General features: G+C 35.5%; 1 protein-coding gene across 3 annotated transcripts in view; it reads left to right on the forward strand.

Moving 5' to 3' along the window:
* The window catches only part of LOC108753930 (protein rhomboid-like), a 181,803-nt gene that overhangs the window by 43,894 nt on the left and 123,119 nt on the right, over positions 1-14,790 (forward strand). The window contains exons 1-2 of one of the 3 annotated variants that reach the window (XM_018495928.1): positions 13,206-13,227; positions 13,454-13,545. The gene's annotated coding sequence lies outside the window, so the exon portion shown is untranslated. Of the gene's footprint in view, positions 1-13,205; positions 13,228-13,453; positions 13,546-14,790 lie in introns of those variants that run through there. The other 2 variants (XM_018495929.1, XM_018495930.1) reach the window with 2 other exon arrangements.

Below are 14,790 nucleotides of genomic sequence, written 5' to 3' on the forward strand. Positions count from 1 at the left end.
ATATATATATATACCTATCTTCACTGGTTGTTGCGCGGATAAACAGCAGCCCGTGAAAGTTGAAAATATATCTGTTTGAATATTACCACACGGCGCAGTATACTCCGCCGTTTGCAGTTTGCAGAGTGAATGCAAGACGATATGCAAATCAAATGCGTTTGTTCTAGTGTTGCTTAGAATGGTATGGTTCTTCTTTGTATAAGTCTCCAATTTTTCTACGATGTAATAGTAATAACAAAAAAAAAATATATTCCCACGTGTTATTTTCAGCACACCGCACTGTTTGAATTTGCAATTCTAGAACTGTCTGTTGTTTGATCAATTCTACAATTATGCTATTAAAGACATTTCACTGATCTTTAAATATAACCATTTTCTTTCGTACATAAATGCAAGGAAAAAAGCTGAAAGCTTTTCACTGATTCAGCAAATCTACAGTCGTAATGCGAACAGTTAGTTTTCTATATTAACGTAGCACAGTTGAATAAAATTAGTGATTACAAGTAATCATATTTGTCGTAATAGCACAGCAAATTTGTTAATACAACAAAGATAACTTTCTATCAATCCATATATAAATCAAAATTTTTAATAAAATATGCCATTTAAAATAGCGCTTCCTTTGCCGCTGTAATGAAGAAAACTTGTTACATTAGCAATTTTAATTTTGTAGCAAAAATCGAATTAGCTGAATTAGCACTGATAATTGCTCACAGTTTACAATTTCTTTACCAAACTGTCAAATCTTCTTAGTTAAAAATGTTAAACTCACCCAGCAAGCTATAACTTTGTTAAAGCACACCATCTATTTCCTATATATATGCATGTTTTCTACAATATCTTTTATAGATGTACAAAATACATGTTCCAATTTTCTCTTCTTAAAAAGTTCTATAATATTCTGTAATTTAGGGACATAAAAAAAAATACGAACAATCTAATTAAAATAAGTTCTTTTACAGAATTTTTCCATATTGCATGCATCGCCATTTGCGACGATCACTCGGCGATCTTCGCACCAGCGGCGTTTTAATTTTGTTCCCATGTACCGGTAAATACGTATTCAAGACTACGATTTCGGTCGGACGAAGACAGGGATAGGGGGTTGTTGCGGAGGAAGCGAAAAAGCAAGCGGATCATGAAGCACACGCGAGACGGGGGGAGGGGGAGGATAGGAAAAGGGAGCGATTACACAGGTGGATGAAAGCGCGGCTCTGACCCACGCGTACACGTAGCTGGGAGCTCTGGGTTAGTCACATATTTGCCGACGTACGAACGACTAAAAGCTTTTCACTCGCGGCTCTATTTTCGACCCGTAAATCGTGTTCCGTTACCGCTCTCGTACGTACGAAACAGCCGCGACTGTTGCGTGCTGAGCAAAAAGACGTGCTCTCCTTTCTCTCTTTCTCTCTGAAAGCTCTATACAGATTTCAGTACGTATACTAGACGAGTCGATGCGACTCATGTACGAGTGCATGAGATTCATGTGCGGCATTCACGAATATTCACCGTATATGAGCACTGACGCAACGAAGTTGCAGTGAATAATTAAGATACTTAGAGTCGATTTTTGCAACATTAATTAGCTTTAATCGTAATTCCCATTTTCATTAATCTCCGTTCTTTTTTTTTTCTACAGAAAGGTAAAAAGACACACCAATAAGAAAAAACAAATAGTGTATAATTTGACATTGTTAAATTAATAATGTCAAATTATACCCATTTTTTTTTCCTTCCTAAAGGCAGCATTGTTGAAGAAGCACAGTCAAAAGATAAGATATTACTAATATGCTTCTTCAGCTATTGCGTTTTATTTTACACATTGTTCTATATTTTTTATACTATTGTATTGTACATATTAATAACTTTATTAATATGTAGTACAAAGAAAATAAAACATTTAAAAATTTCCTTTTGAAATATAATGATAATAATAATAAGTTTATTAAATATTATCATTATATTTCAAAAGGAAATTTTTCGAACAGACGAATACTTGGAGATCGGGTATCCAATTTTAAAGGCAAAATGATACGTGTTCTTTACGTGTTGTTGGATATTTTCAATGCGATAAATTTGGCATATTAGAAAAGAGAGATTCTATAGATACAGCGTAATATACATACATATAAACTGTAAGCATAACTTTCATTATTGGCGGTGGAAAAAGTAAATAAAGACATTTTGATTTATTCTCATATTTATATCGTCGAGATTCGACTCCTATGCATATAGATAGATCTATGGATAAAATTATGGTATTATCTGTTTCCTTGAACACTCGTAAATTAGATTATTGATTAAATTGCTGTAATGGATAATGGAATTTGCGGTCTCAACATAATCTCGGACTATAATATATCCCTTCGTTTCACGGAAGGCATTAATTTATCGGATGTCAAAAAAATGAAAAGAATCTATTCGATTTATCTTGACCCAATTATAGAAGTTGTAGGATATCCACAAACCGATATCTAGAAAATTCCAATGTTTTACGGTTTTCTTAATTATCTGCGCATCCTTCAGAAAAATATTGCTTACGTTCGTAAAAGTATATTGAAATTAGCTATTTATATAGATAAGAGTATCGAATACCGATCGTTTAATTAACATTGTCATTTCTTCATTATATTGAACATGTTAATAACGTTTTTAAAACTAAAAATTTGCATTGTGTAGAAGTAACTTTTTACTATAACATTATTTTCTAATTGAGAAAAGCACAAAATAATTTTGCCTGTACAAACGACAAAAAATTTATCATTTCAGCAGAAATGTAAAGTAAACCGTGAATATAGTGAATAGTTTATGCGTGTTATCCTGATGATGACAAAAAGAATTCTTGAATATTAATTTTTACAAGTTATGTCGCGCGTATTTTATTTAATTAAATTATTAATTTATTCTGGACGCTGCGCGAATTATTCCGAACCATATCATTTTAGCAATAACTAACAACCGTGCAATTTCGGGATTCCATTATAATAATCTTAACGTGAGGAAAATTTTGTGCGCGCTCAGGGGCACTGGATAAGTCGCATATTTGTCAACGTACTAAAAGGAAGTACTAAAAGCTTTTCACTCTTGGCCTTATTTTTGGTCAGTAAATTGAGTTTTGTTACTGCTCTTCATACTCGTATTAAGATGACGTCGGATACACTGTCGGGTTAAAAGCAGCAAAACGACAGGAGAACAATCACAACTTTTATTTCATATATTATTGTGCTACGTGATACCACAGGGTATTTAAATATTAGAGTGCGGTAGGATAAATCAGTGTGCTGAATTACGACAAAATAGCACGGCAGCGTAAAGTAAAATATAAAATAGCGTAAAAACCCACAGTGACCGTTTAAATATTCGCAAAGCTCCGTTCTTTGAAACGCTTGTAGATAAATATTTCCGCTTTGAGCGGTGACCGTTTGGAGTAATCGGATGAAAGTCAATTTATGAAAAAAAAAAGAAGGAAAAAAAGAGGGAATCTTTCTCTCTCTCATAACGAAATGCGACAAATATTCGCGCTATTATTTTCATAAGCAAAAACGTTCGGAAAAACGGTAACGGTACGTTCGGGAAATTAAATTGAGTCCATGCCGCGCCCGAGGACGACGCCATGGTTCACGTCGGATCGCAAATTATATATCGTGCATGGAATCGCATTAAACGCGGGCAATAGCGAGTGAATGGCGCGGCGCTCTTTTTTTTTCCTATGGATCATTTCCAATCGCGGAACGTAGTCCAGAGTCTCGTTATTCGGACGAACGCGAAATCGCGAATAAAAACCGACCGTGTCATACCGCGAGCGACGGACGTTCGTAGTCGCGAAATTGGAAAGGACACATAGTGCGGGTGAAAAAAAAGATAGATAATTGTCGAGGAGAAGGAAACGACGCGAGCAATTATTTTCGCGAAAAGGACAGGCCGCGTTATTAAATCGCGCACTTTCTCATCTCACCCGGCGCACACGTCGCGTCGGCGGCGTCGGCCGCGTCTGCTCGGACAGAAGCCACGGAAAGAGATAGATAAATAGGAAGATAATGCCGTGAGGAAGGAAAGCGGGAAATTAACTTTTTCTTCCTCGCGATTTCCAGCCATGCCTCGCTACTCTCGTACGCGTCTTTCATCCTCGCACTTTTCTATCCTCGGTAATTTTCCTATAAATTCTATCCGTTTAATTACCGTGCGAAGAAAACTCGGAAAGCGGAAATTCTTTCCAACTGCATCTAGTCATTGCGTCGACTTTGCGTATTATAAGACACTTGCAAGAAAACGCAAGGAAATATTCCCCTGCGATGAACTTTTAAATGTTGTAGTCCAGACCAAAATAAGAGACATTTTTAAGGGATACGTGCTTATATGCACTTTTAAGACTGTGACCTAAGATTTGTACCTGTCAATGAGTCACTCAAGCATCATTTTATCTTTGTCGTTCACCGAATGTTAAGATGTAATGTACAAAGACAAAATGATACCTGGAGCACTCGGGTGGGAATCTGAACATTAGGGATGAAATACGCTCGGTTAGTTTCTTTCGAAGCGAATATTGTCGAAATTATACAATAAAAAAAGAAAAAATTTTCTTAATAGAATGATTTTACGAGTACTTTATAATCGTAATGAAAAAAAATTTTTGCTTATAATAAATAAATAAAAAAAAAATGTTTATTACTATAAAGTACTCTTAAAACCATTCAATTTTTGTTAGAAATATTTTTTATAGTTCTGACAATAATTTGCTTCGAAAGAAAACCGATTTTTTTCAAAGGGATGTTTCACTCTCTATATAGATACCATTAAGTTCGTTCGACATGTTGATTTCTTGTAAAACTTGTTTGCTGTGTCTATAAAGAAATGCCCATGAGCTTTATTTTAATATTGATTTTATGTCATGAAAATATAATTTGATTATTTAGTTTTTTAAAGTCATTATTTTTCATATAATGTCACATTGTACCTATAATTTGAGTTGTTTTTCATCATTTCTATAGGTCACATTGCTCCTACTCGATATGCTATTAACTTAATTAAAATAATAGCATTGAACAGTTTTAATTCAAGATATGTTAAATTAATTTAAATTCAGATTATTATTTATTAGATGCATACGTTAATATGACGTTGTTTCTTTGAAGCTAAATCAACTTAAGGAAGATATGCGCGCACGGTGTTGTTTTCTGAACATTGCTGAACGTTACATCGCGCATGTAGTACGATCGCCGTACGCGAACGTTGAGTTGTAGCTCCTATTTCCTGATTCTACTTCCGATCCCTTGTGCCTCGCGATACAGGCGCTTCGTGTTACACGCATGTGTGCCATAGAAGGCCACGTGTATGTCGCGACGCGTGTGAATTCGCGTTATTCGCTGTTGGCTCGAATGCAACTACGATAACCGAAGTATAGTACCGAAGCACTGTCGAAGCGACGCACGGTGCAACGGGGATTCTAGGTGTGTTCTTCGTGGGTGTTTAAGCGAGATAGCAGGGTGTATCAGGCAGGCACGAAGCCGCGCCAGTCTCGCTTTGGATATTCATTCTCGAGGCTCTAATCTCGCATAATGTACTTGTGATTTAATGGCGGCGCACCTCCTACGGCATTGCACCGCGATAATCGCGTTTCCGACACTGCAGGGATGAATCGGGGACATGGCATGCGCCGATGGGTCCAAAAACGGTATCGTAAACGTGATGGAAGTCGTATTAAGGCCTCTAATGGCGCTATGCTGGAATAAGCAGTGCGAGAAACTAAATAACGCTGTGCCGTAATATTGCTGCTTAGAAATATGATATCTCTGGCGTTTAATTATTTAATATTTATATAACGTCATCTCGCGCGCGAAAGGAATATATATTGCTCAAATAAAAGCATACAAAATGAAGTATATGTACTAATAATCTTAAATAAATTAGACGAATAGTTTCTATCAATCGTAAAGTTCTTTATTACAATCGTTTAACATTTTTTTGGTAATTATTGGATAATTATTCATATTTTTTTATGATTTTATAATAAATAAATATAAATTAATTCCTAAAGACCCCTTAATGATGCAACATGGTTGGATATAACAGCGCAAAGGAGTCAAGCATGGTAATTCTTGTGCAAATCAATAAAATATAAAGTATATAAATGTAAAATATAAAAGAAAAAGGACAAAGGGGATCGTGAACGGCGGATGGGAAAGAAGGATAAAACGGTAGAATAAAGTTGTTTTAACAAAACAACTTTATTAATAATTAATCCGCTTACATGTTTCGGCTCAGTTTCGAGCCATTCTCAGAGACAATATATAATGTAGTAATTACAAAAAATTTTTTTACAAACTAATTTATTTCAGTAAGCCAACTCCTCCTCTTAACTATAATATAAAAAAGATCCAAAATGTATTAAAATTATTAAAAGGTATTATAAATTTGTTGGAAGTAAAAATGATTTATTGTAAAATAATAGGAAGTAGCTCACTAAAACAAAAATTCATTTTATTTTGCATGTTAGATAATAATACAATATGTATATTTATGTAATATTATATGTAATTTTACAGGTTATATAATATAATGTAATAATTATTCGTTTTTTAATGCATCGTTAACTGTGTTATATTCGTATATATATATAGTATATATATTATTAACTTTCAATTTTTTTTTAATGTAACATTATTTTAGGATTATTTTATTACAGCAGATGTCCGATTGTCCGAATTATTTGGCACTATTTTTTATTACCCAGATCCTTATATATAAAGAGCAATACAATACAAATGCATCATAATTTTTTGCAATGTCTCAATCACAAATTTGTCTTTCATATATAAAGTAAACGCCGGATCCACGTTGACAGTCACGGAGTGAAACCAGAAATACTTCCCGGTATTTCTCGAGGACCGTCGCTGTCCTAGAAGCGGAAGCGCTCGCACCTTCAAGGAGAGATTTTGAGCAGAAACGAAGTTCTCGTAATTTAGCGAGCTTGTGAATATCGACAGGCGTATCCCTCTCCTCTCGCTCTTCCACCCCCATCGCCATGCCTTTGCCTCCTCCGATGGCACTCTCGTAAAGTTCGTGGCTGCCGCTTCGCGTCGCAGTTGACACAAATCCATGCGGACGACAAGCCGGAAAGCTTTTTCGTATGTGTGTCGAATCGGGGTTAGCTTCGATGCCTCTGGCTCGCCATTAACGAGATCGACCGGATGCCGTCCTCTCCTCCCCCGTCCGTTCTACCCTTCTTTCTCATCCGCCGTTCACGATCCTCTTTGTCCTTTTTCATGCTACCGCGCTCCTCTTTTGCGCGTCACGTTCGCCGGATGAATGATAATTTACGCGTGCTCGATTCACCGCCAGCGGGAAAAGCTTTTCCTTCTCACTCTTCCTTTCGTCCATCCACCGCTCCGATCCGTTCGTAGCCGCTACAGGGACGCATCTACACGAAAACTAATGAATTGTAGGCTTTCGGGTGTTGTCAAAGAGCACTGCGGAATAATCTTCCTCAGAGGGATTTAAACACTAAGATCCGCTTTTTTTTTCACCAAAAATAGATTTTTTTATTGCTCTTAATTTATTATTAATTTTCTCGTCGATCTAATACGAATTGTAGTTAAGTAACATTATATATTACGTTGTACAGAAGAAAAGGGAATTTAGTTTCTCGAGAATAACTTAAGAGTTAATTCTACAATTGCGTAAACGTAGTTTGTAAGTGTAATTGTATTTATAAGAATTGTCCAATCACAGTCGAATATTCTCCTCGTATTTGTCACTTGGTTGATTTTTATTTTTACAACCAGAACTTACAACCACGCTTAGGCAAACTAATTTCGAAGCTTTCTGTTAAACATTACCGGCATTTTAATACGTATATATAAAACATTCTAAGAGCAGAAAGCGATGTTACATTTTAGTTTATATGAAGGATTAATAACGTATCTGCACTTAAAAATAGAGTATTTGAAGAGTTTCCAAGGATCCAGCGCGCTTGCTGTATCAAAAGGAGGGATTAACTTTAGATCTCGTAAAAATCACCATCCAACCCTAGCGTACCATCCATACGCGCGCACTGTAATTTCGCAAAAGCGATTCGTTATCATTTCGCCGGCGTGGCGCTAATACGCGCGGAAGACTCCGGCGCAGTGAATGCGGTTCTCTTTTTCTTCCATTCGACAGGGGAAACCGACCATAGCGTGATTCCCCGAGCTCTCGCGCTAAAGGGTATTTGCGTTTTTCGCGAGATTAAAATTATGGATACAAATTGCACTAGCGCGATTGTGTGTCAGTCGTGCGAACAGAATTTACGCTTTCATCTCGAGACGAGATAATCCTATCGTGTTTTCGAATAAAGAGTGTACTCTGATAGGATTTCGGTTGTCTTCTTTTAGATTTCTGAGTAACTATAATCATTTGCGTTGTTGCGATGAAATTGTCACGCTATCTCATGCTAATTTATAAGAAATCAATTTAAATTTTCTTTTACCCGTAATTTGAGAAAAAAGCACGGTGTGCTTTAATTTAAGTAGATCTTAATGATATATATCGATTCTTTGTGCCAAGTATTAACAATATAATCTCATCTTCCCCTACTTCTCAGCCTTTAATATATAATATTAAATAGCCCGATAATTAAACTTTAAATTAAATTCTTACTAAGAAAGCGTTTCTCTGAATATAACTCTTGGATATAAAAGTTCAGATTTTATCTTATTTCGCAGTCTCTAAAAACGTTCAATAATCGTATCTGACTGAGTTACTGACATTTTCTAAGCCACCAATATTGCGGCAGATGCAAGCAATTCGGCTGTGCCGAGTTTGAATGTCCCGATTTCGCCTTTGATGGAAGACCGAGGTAACCATATCGGCGAGTAAAATGTCCGGAGGAGGTCGAGGGTTATGAAAACCCGGGCAAATGATGTGCGAGAGCATAAAGAGAGAGAGAGAGAGAGATTTGAATGGACTTTGCGTAGTTTTGTTACCGGCGTATCCATAAACCACGAAAAGTCGTTGTAACGTTTGCGCGCATGTTTCTTCATTGCTTTGGCTATGCTTTTCCTAGATTTAACTAGATTTATGTGTGGCCTCGTTCCCTAGTGTTTCTTTCACCGCGAAACGTTAAAAATATGCGCGATTTTGCGTGCGAGCTATAAAACATGACACAAAGAGTTTTTGTTTGCTGTATGATTAAATGAAGGCTTTCTGCTTCTATATAGTGAAAAAGGCGGGTTAAATTGACGAGAAATCTTAGAACAGGAAGAGTGATCAGAACTTAATGAAAATTTATCAACTTCGGAACAGCGTAATGCTGAACAAAACACTTTATGAATTTTCCGTGTAATTTCCTGCGTAAAGAAAATCCTTAGATGAATGGTAGTACGAAGACGTTTTTATTAGAAGATTTTTTTAGAAGATAAAAATATTAGAATTATTGCGAAAATTACATTAATATTGAAAATCAATAATAAACACTTTACTTATTTTTTTTTTATAATATTTATTTATGATATACATGAAGCTTAAAGTATAATTAATGAGTTATATTTTTATGCTGATGTTATCTTGATTGATGCTTCTTTATTGTAATTTTTATTATGATAATCATCTATTGTATTATTAATGAATTTTAATTAATATATTTTAATAAGATAAATATCAAAGGATATATGTATGACGTAAATTAAATATGTATATTGACATTTTTGGTCATCTTCTGACCTTCTGAACTTTAAAAAGTGATTTTAAATTTACAATTTTACATTTTTAAATTGTTCATATTTTATATTTTGTCTTAATATTTTTGAATAGTAAGTGTGCTTTAAAAACATAGACATGAAATATAAGATGCACAAAAAGATATTATCAAATATAAGACTCTAATAATTGAAAGTGTTTAATTAATAGATACGCACATTTATCATAAATTATTAACTTGACAAAGATGACAGTTGAGAACTATATTAATACAGGTTTCTACCAATGTAACTCTAATCTTGGTTTCGACTTATTCTTACCTTTTTCTAATTTTTAAAATCAGAAAAAAGATGAAGAGTTAATTGAACCGAGATTAAAATGAAATTACATTGGTATGAAACGGGCATAAGGAAAATGTTGGAGGATTATCTTTTCGCAAACCTTTACAGAGAAATTTGTAAAACGAGCTACGTTTTCCATTTCTCCTGCATTTTTACTCGTTCGCACAAAAGCGAGACATTCTCGAGCCATTCGATAGGATAAAAATAGGATGAACATGTGCGGCGTGTTACTTATATGTAAGGCTGCGCGTTTATGCTGGGTAGTTATTGCAGTTTAGCCTAATTTCGAAAATAGATCGGGAGTAATTCATACATTGGAGATAGTCGGGGATTACAGGCACGTTTGAATGCACGTTGCGTTGCAGTGAAATTCTACGACTAACGTTACGTTATCATGATGCGTAGAGCCGAAGTACGTGCTAAATCGACTCGTGTAGAATAATCGTATTTCGTAAATCTAATTTCGTATTTTCCAATCCTTTTCTACGCACGAATCTAAACGCGCGTTATATATCGCGAGGATGCTTTAATAATTCATGTAATTTTTCCTATAAAGTAATAACTCGCGCTTTTACTCGGGCATCACGATTATCGATCGTCGAGAGATTAAAATAATAATCATATTGATGTACGCGACAATAATTAGCCACTTTATTACGGAACTATAGTAATGCGATTAAATCGAGATTAAATTGGGATAAAATTATTATACATTAATTTATGGTTATTATATATAGACTCTAATTTGCGATAGTGGTAGCGGCAGAATAACAAGCTATTAAACGAAATTGTGAGATAAAGATTTATTTAGTCTTTTTATAAATTATTGAAATCAACCGTAATTAATTTTGCAGTTCTGCATCAGAAGTATTGGGTCGTTTTGTATACCTGCAATGACGCGGATAAAAAAAAATCTCCATTCTAGCATGGACCGTATATATGTGGCGAACGTACGAAACAAGTGGTTCACTTATGACCACGAGTAAATTAATTTCGCAATTCTCCCCTCGAGTTTCGTGTACATGTGTGTGTGTGTGTGTATGTGTGCGTGTGTGTGTGTGTGTGCGTGTGTGTCTTTTTCTTTTTTGAAACTTCGCCGTAGACATTTCGTCCGCGCTTTCGCCGTTGAATGAATCGTTCGCCTCTCCACTTGAGGGAATTTGCTCGTATTTATGAGATGCTCGAGTTGGAAGTCACGTATTCGCGTAGTCGCATCGACGTCCTGTGGAGCGGCATTAAAAAAAAAAAAGGAGGAAATAGTAAAACAAGCCTGGTATTAACGATCCTTTTCTTCGTGGAGGGTGCGTTTCAACCGTGCACGTTTACATCGTGCCTCTTATTAATTTCCACGATGCGCATAATCCAGCCCGGAATTCTCTGCCTCATTCTTTATTTCCCCTCCTTTCTTCCTTGCCGCCCATCTTTCTTGTTTGCCCGTCTTATCTGTGCGTTTTATTCAGTCGCGAGAGATTTTCTTCAGCATGCAAATTCTTTAATTAATAAATTAGGAACTCGGTAATTTATGGATAATTGAATTTGTATAATAGTGAAGCTAAGTTACGCGGAAATACATTTTTGAGGTAAATAATGTTTCTTGTCCATAGGGAGAGCTGTTTGCATTTTTTTCGATCGTTAACTTCATTTTCATTAATTTTATTTTTTGCTACTCGGCTGCATTTTCATTTTAAGTCTTCAACCATTGAAAATGTACTTATTTTATCTTCTATAATTTACTATGAACATTGAGAATTATTCTACTGACTTTCTCGAATTGTTAGCATACGTGAAACAAGTATATATGTGAGAAAAGATTGAAATAATGATGCGCTGATCACAGAAAATCTGTTGCGTTGATGAAAAGCTTATGTATCTCGCGAATACGTTTCTGCAGCATCAGTTTATTTGACGGCCTCGGCCATGATCGAGAGTCGAGATTCGACGGTCCTTTTCAACGTGCGGTCGTTATTAATTCTCTAGATACCTACATACTGTGAAACGTCGAAATATCCGAATTTTTTTTTAGCCTGGTGCATGAGAAAGTTATTAAACTGTATTATTGATTTTCTATACTTTCCTACTTTGTGCCGATTGAAATGCGCGGAAAATGGAGATGCAAATGCGATCTAAAAAATGAATTGCAAACTCGATCGCGACGAGAATAATAAAATAATAATTGCTGATCATTGCGATACATATACATGTTCGAGAAATATACGAAAATATTCAATTTATAATTGTATACAAATCATTATCTGTATTGATGTTTATTTTTATTAATTATAACATATTTTTTGCATTGTAAAAGAAAGAGTTACATACACATCCACGAATTTGCTGAATCTTATTTTTCTCTCATTAAGAATATTGTTGCGGTTTACTTAATTAACATGCAGAATTAACATTTTGCCAGTTTCTGCAAATTTTCTTATTACAAAATATTTTTTTAAATATTACAAATTTTATTTTAGTTAATTTAGAGAACCTATAATTTGTAATAATTCAGTATTAATTCACAATAGAATTTTAATTTTAAATTTTATTTGCTCTACAATACAGAAAAAAGCGTTTAACAAATTAAAAATACGTATATGATATTAAAATACACGCGATAGAATTTTATCCCCTAAAATCCAGCGCGAATTATAAATCGTTAAAGCGAGCTTTTTATGCGAGCTTTTAATAATTTTTACCAATTACATATAGTGATATATTTTATTATACTATACATTTAACAGCAGCATTCTGATTTTAATTTCTCTCAATATTATTAGTTGTATTAATTGTATTTTGGTGCCTTTAGTTACGTATTTTCATGAGAATAAGAGAGAGAGAGAGAGAGAGAGAGAGAGAGAGAGAGAGAGAGAGAGGGAGGGAGGGAGGGATTTTTCTGTCATAATACGTTTTAAATGTACATATAATACGTATTTTCTTGTTACGATTGATGTCGCGATGTGATTTCATTATATGTTTCCACTTGTTCAAAGGAATTTTCTACAAAACGTAGAAATTTTTCTCTTGTCTCGACCCTTCTAACCCCGTCGACAACCGCGTGACGGCGTCTCGCTCGCGCCGACTGCGCGTGCTGTTGACCGGTCGCCATGGCAACCTAGCGACGAGTCTACAGTGGCCCAAGGTGGATGGACTGCGGGCTGGCGCGCCTGAACAGACAGAGCAGAAGTCAGTGCACGCGCGGACGCGAAACCGGACGTGTAACGTTCGTCGTTCTCTATATCTCTCTCTGTCTCTGTCTCTCTCTGTCTTTGTCTCTCTCTCTCTCTCTCTTCCTCTTTCTCTCTCTCTCTCTCTCTTCCTCTCTCTGTTGTCGTGCTCCTTCTATTCTTTTTTTTTTCTCTTTTCGCCGTGTCGATTTTCGAATCGTGTCGCGAATTATCTTCCACGCTCGAACGTACGTGTTGATAGTGTTTGTGTCTTGTATCCAGGCTATCCAGACTCCCGGAGAGGACGATCTTCCGAGGCCGAAGTCAGCCGTTGACAGTGACATTATGGAGTGATTCGATCGACTTCGTAGCAGGTGAGTCCGTTGTAAAAAAAAAAAAATGAAATAGAGAGAAAAATGGATAGAAAGGGTTGACGTCGCGTCAGTCGGCCGCGCGTTACAGACAGGTTGACCGACATCCGCGACAGCCTGTCGAGAGACTCCGAATTTCACGCTGGAGACAGCGATACGCTTCCGCCTGTTTCGAGTGTCGCGGTAGTCACGGATCAGCGACACACGGATTCTTTTGACGCGCGCGAATTTCATTCGCGTGAGTGCGCGTACGGAGTTAACGTTAACAGACATCGTGATATCCGCTCCGACGTGTCTCATTTTCGACGAGACAGACTTTATGCGGATGACGCGGATAAATTCATAATAACCGTCTAACGTCTTTGACCTTGGCAAGAAATAGACGCGTCGCTTTTCTAAATCGGGCTTGAGAAACGGAGTAATCGTCAAATCGGAGTGTATCGACTAGACAGGCGTTCGGTCGGAACTGCACTCTGTGATCCTGTCCAGATGCTCGAACACGCTTGTACGCGTTGTTGTCGGTAATGAATACGAGAACGTCATATCAAATAATCGTTTGACGGTGAATTATAATATACACTAGAATAATTTCGAAAAATCACGAAGTGCTGTGTAATATTAAGGAAAGTATGATAAATTAGATAGTCTTTTTGAGAGAAGGACGAAGATGTTATTCTGCAAATAAGTGAATATTAACAGTTGAAAACGGGCAATTTGTATATATATGTATCGTTCCCTTGCTTCAAAAATTAAGCCTCGTAAATACCGTTACGATTACAATAATTATTCCTATTTAAGCAAATATATAAATTTTAAATGAAATTGTTACGGAAATAATATTTTTTGTTTTACAATTAGTCGAAGTATGAACATTCAAAACATATTCTTTACTTTAAAACACAATTTATAAAAACGTTTTTGAGTTATTACTATAGATAAATTAAATAGACGTTAACTTTTAGTTATATTAAAAATGAATTAACCTAACTTTATACAGAATCTTCGAAATCGTTACAATTAATAAAGGTGGTTAAAAGAAATTGTTACAACTTAACAAGGGTGATTTTTTTAAGGGTTGTGAAACATATTCGACAAAAATAATATTTGATCATGTTAAGAAAATATTATTTTTGTCGACATTATTTGATTAATCAATAATCATTTTCTGTTGAATTGAAAAATGATTTTCTCTTTTTTGGGAAATTTAATTTTTTTAATTATCGTTTTTTTAAACCATAAAATTATATA

The sequence above is a fragment of the Trachymyrmex septentrionalis genome, unplaced genomic scaffold (assembly GCF_001594115.1).
Source record: "Trachymyrmex septentrionalis isolate Tsep2-gDNA-1 unplaced genomic scaffold, Tsep1.0 scaffold73, whole genome shotgun sequence".
Taxonomy (NCBI): Eukaryota; Metazoa; Arthropoda; class Insecta; order Hymenoptera; family Formicidae; genus Trachymyrmex; species Trachymyrmex septentrionalis.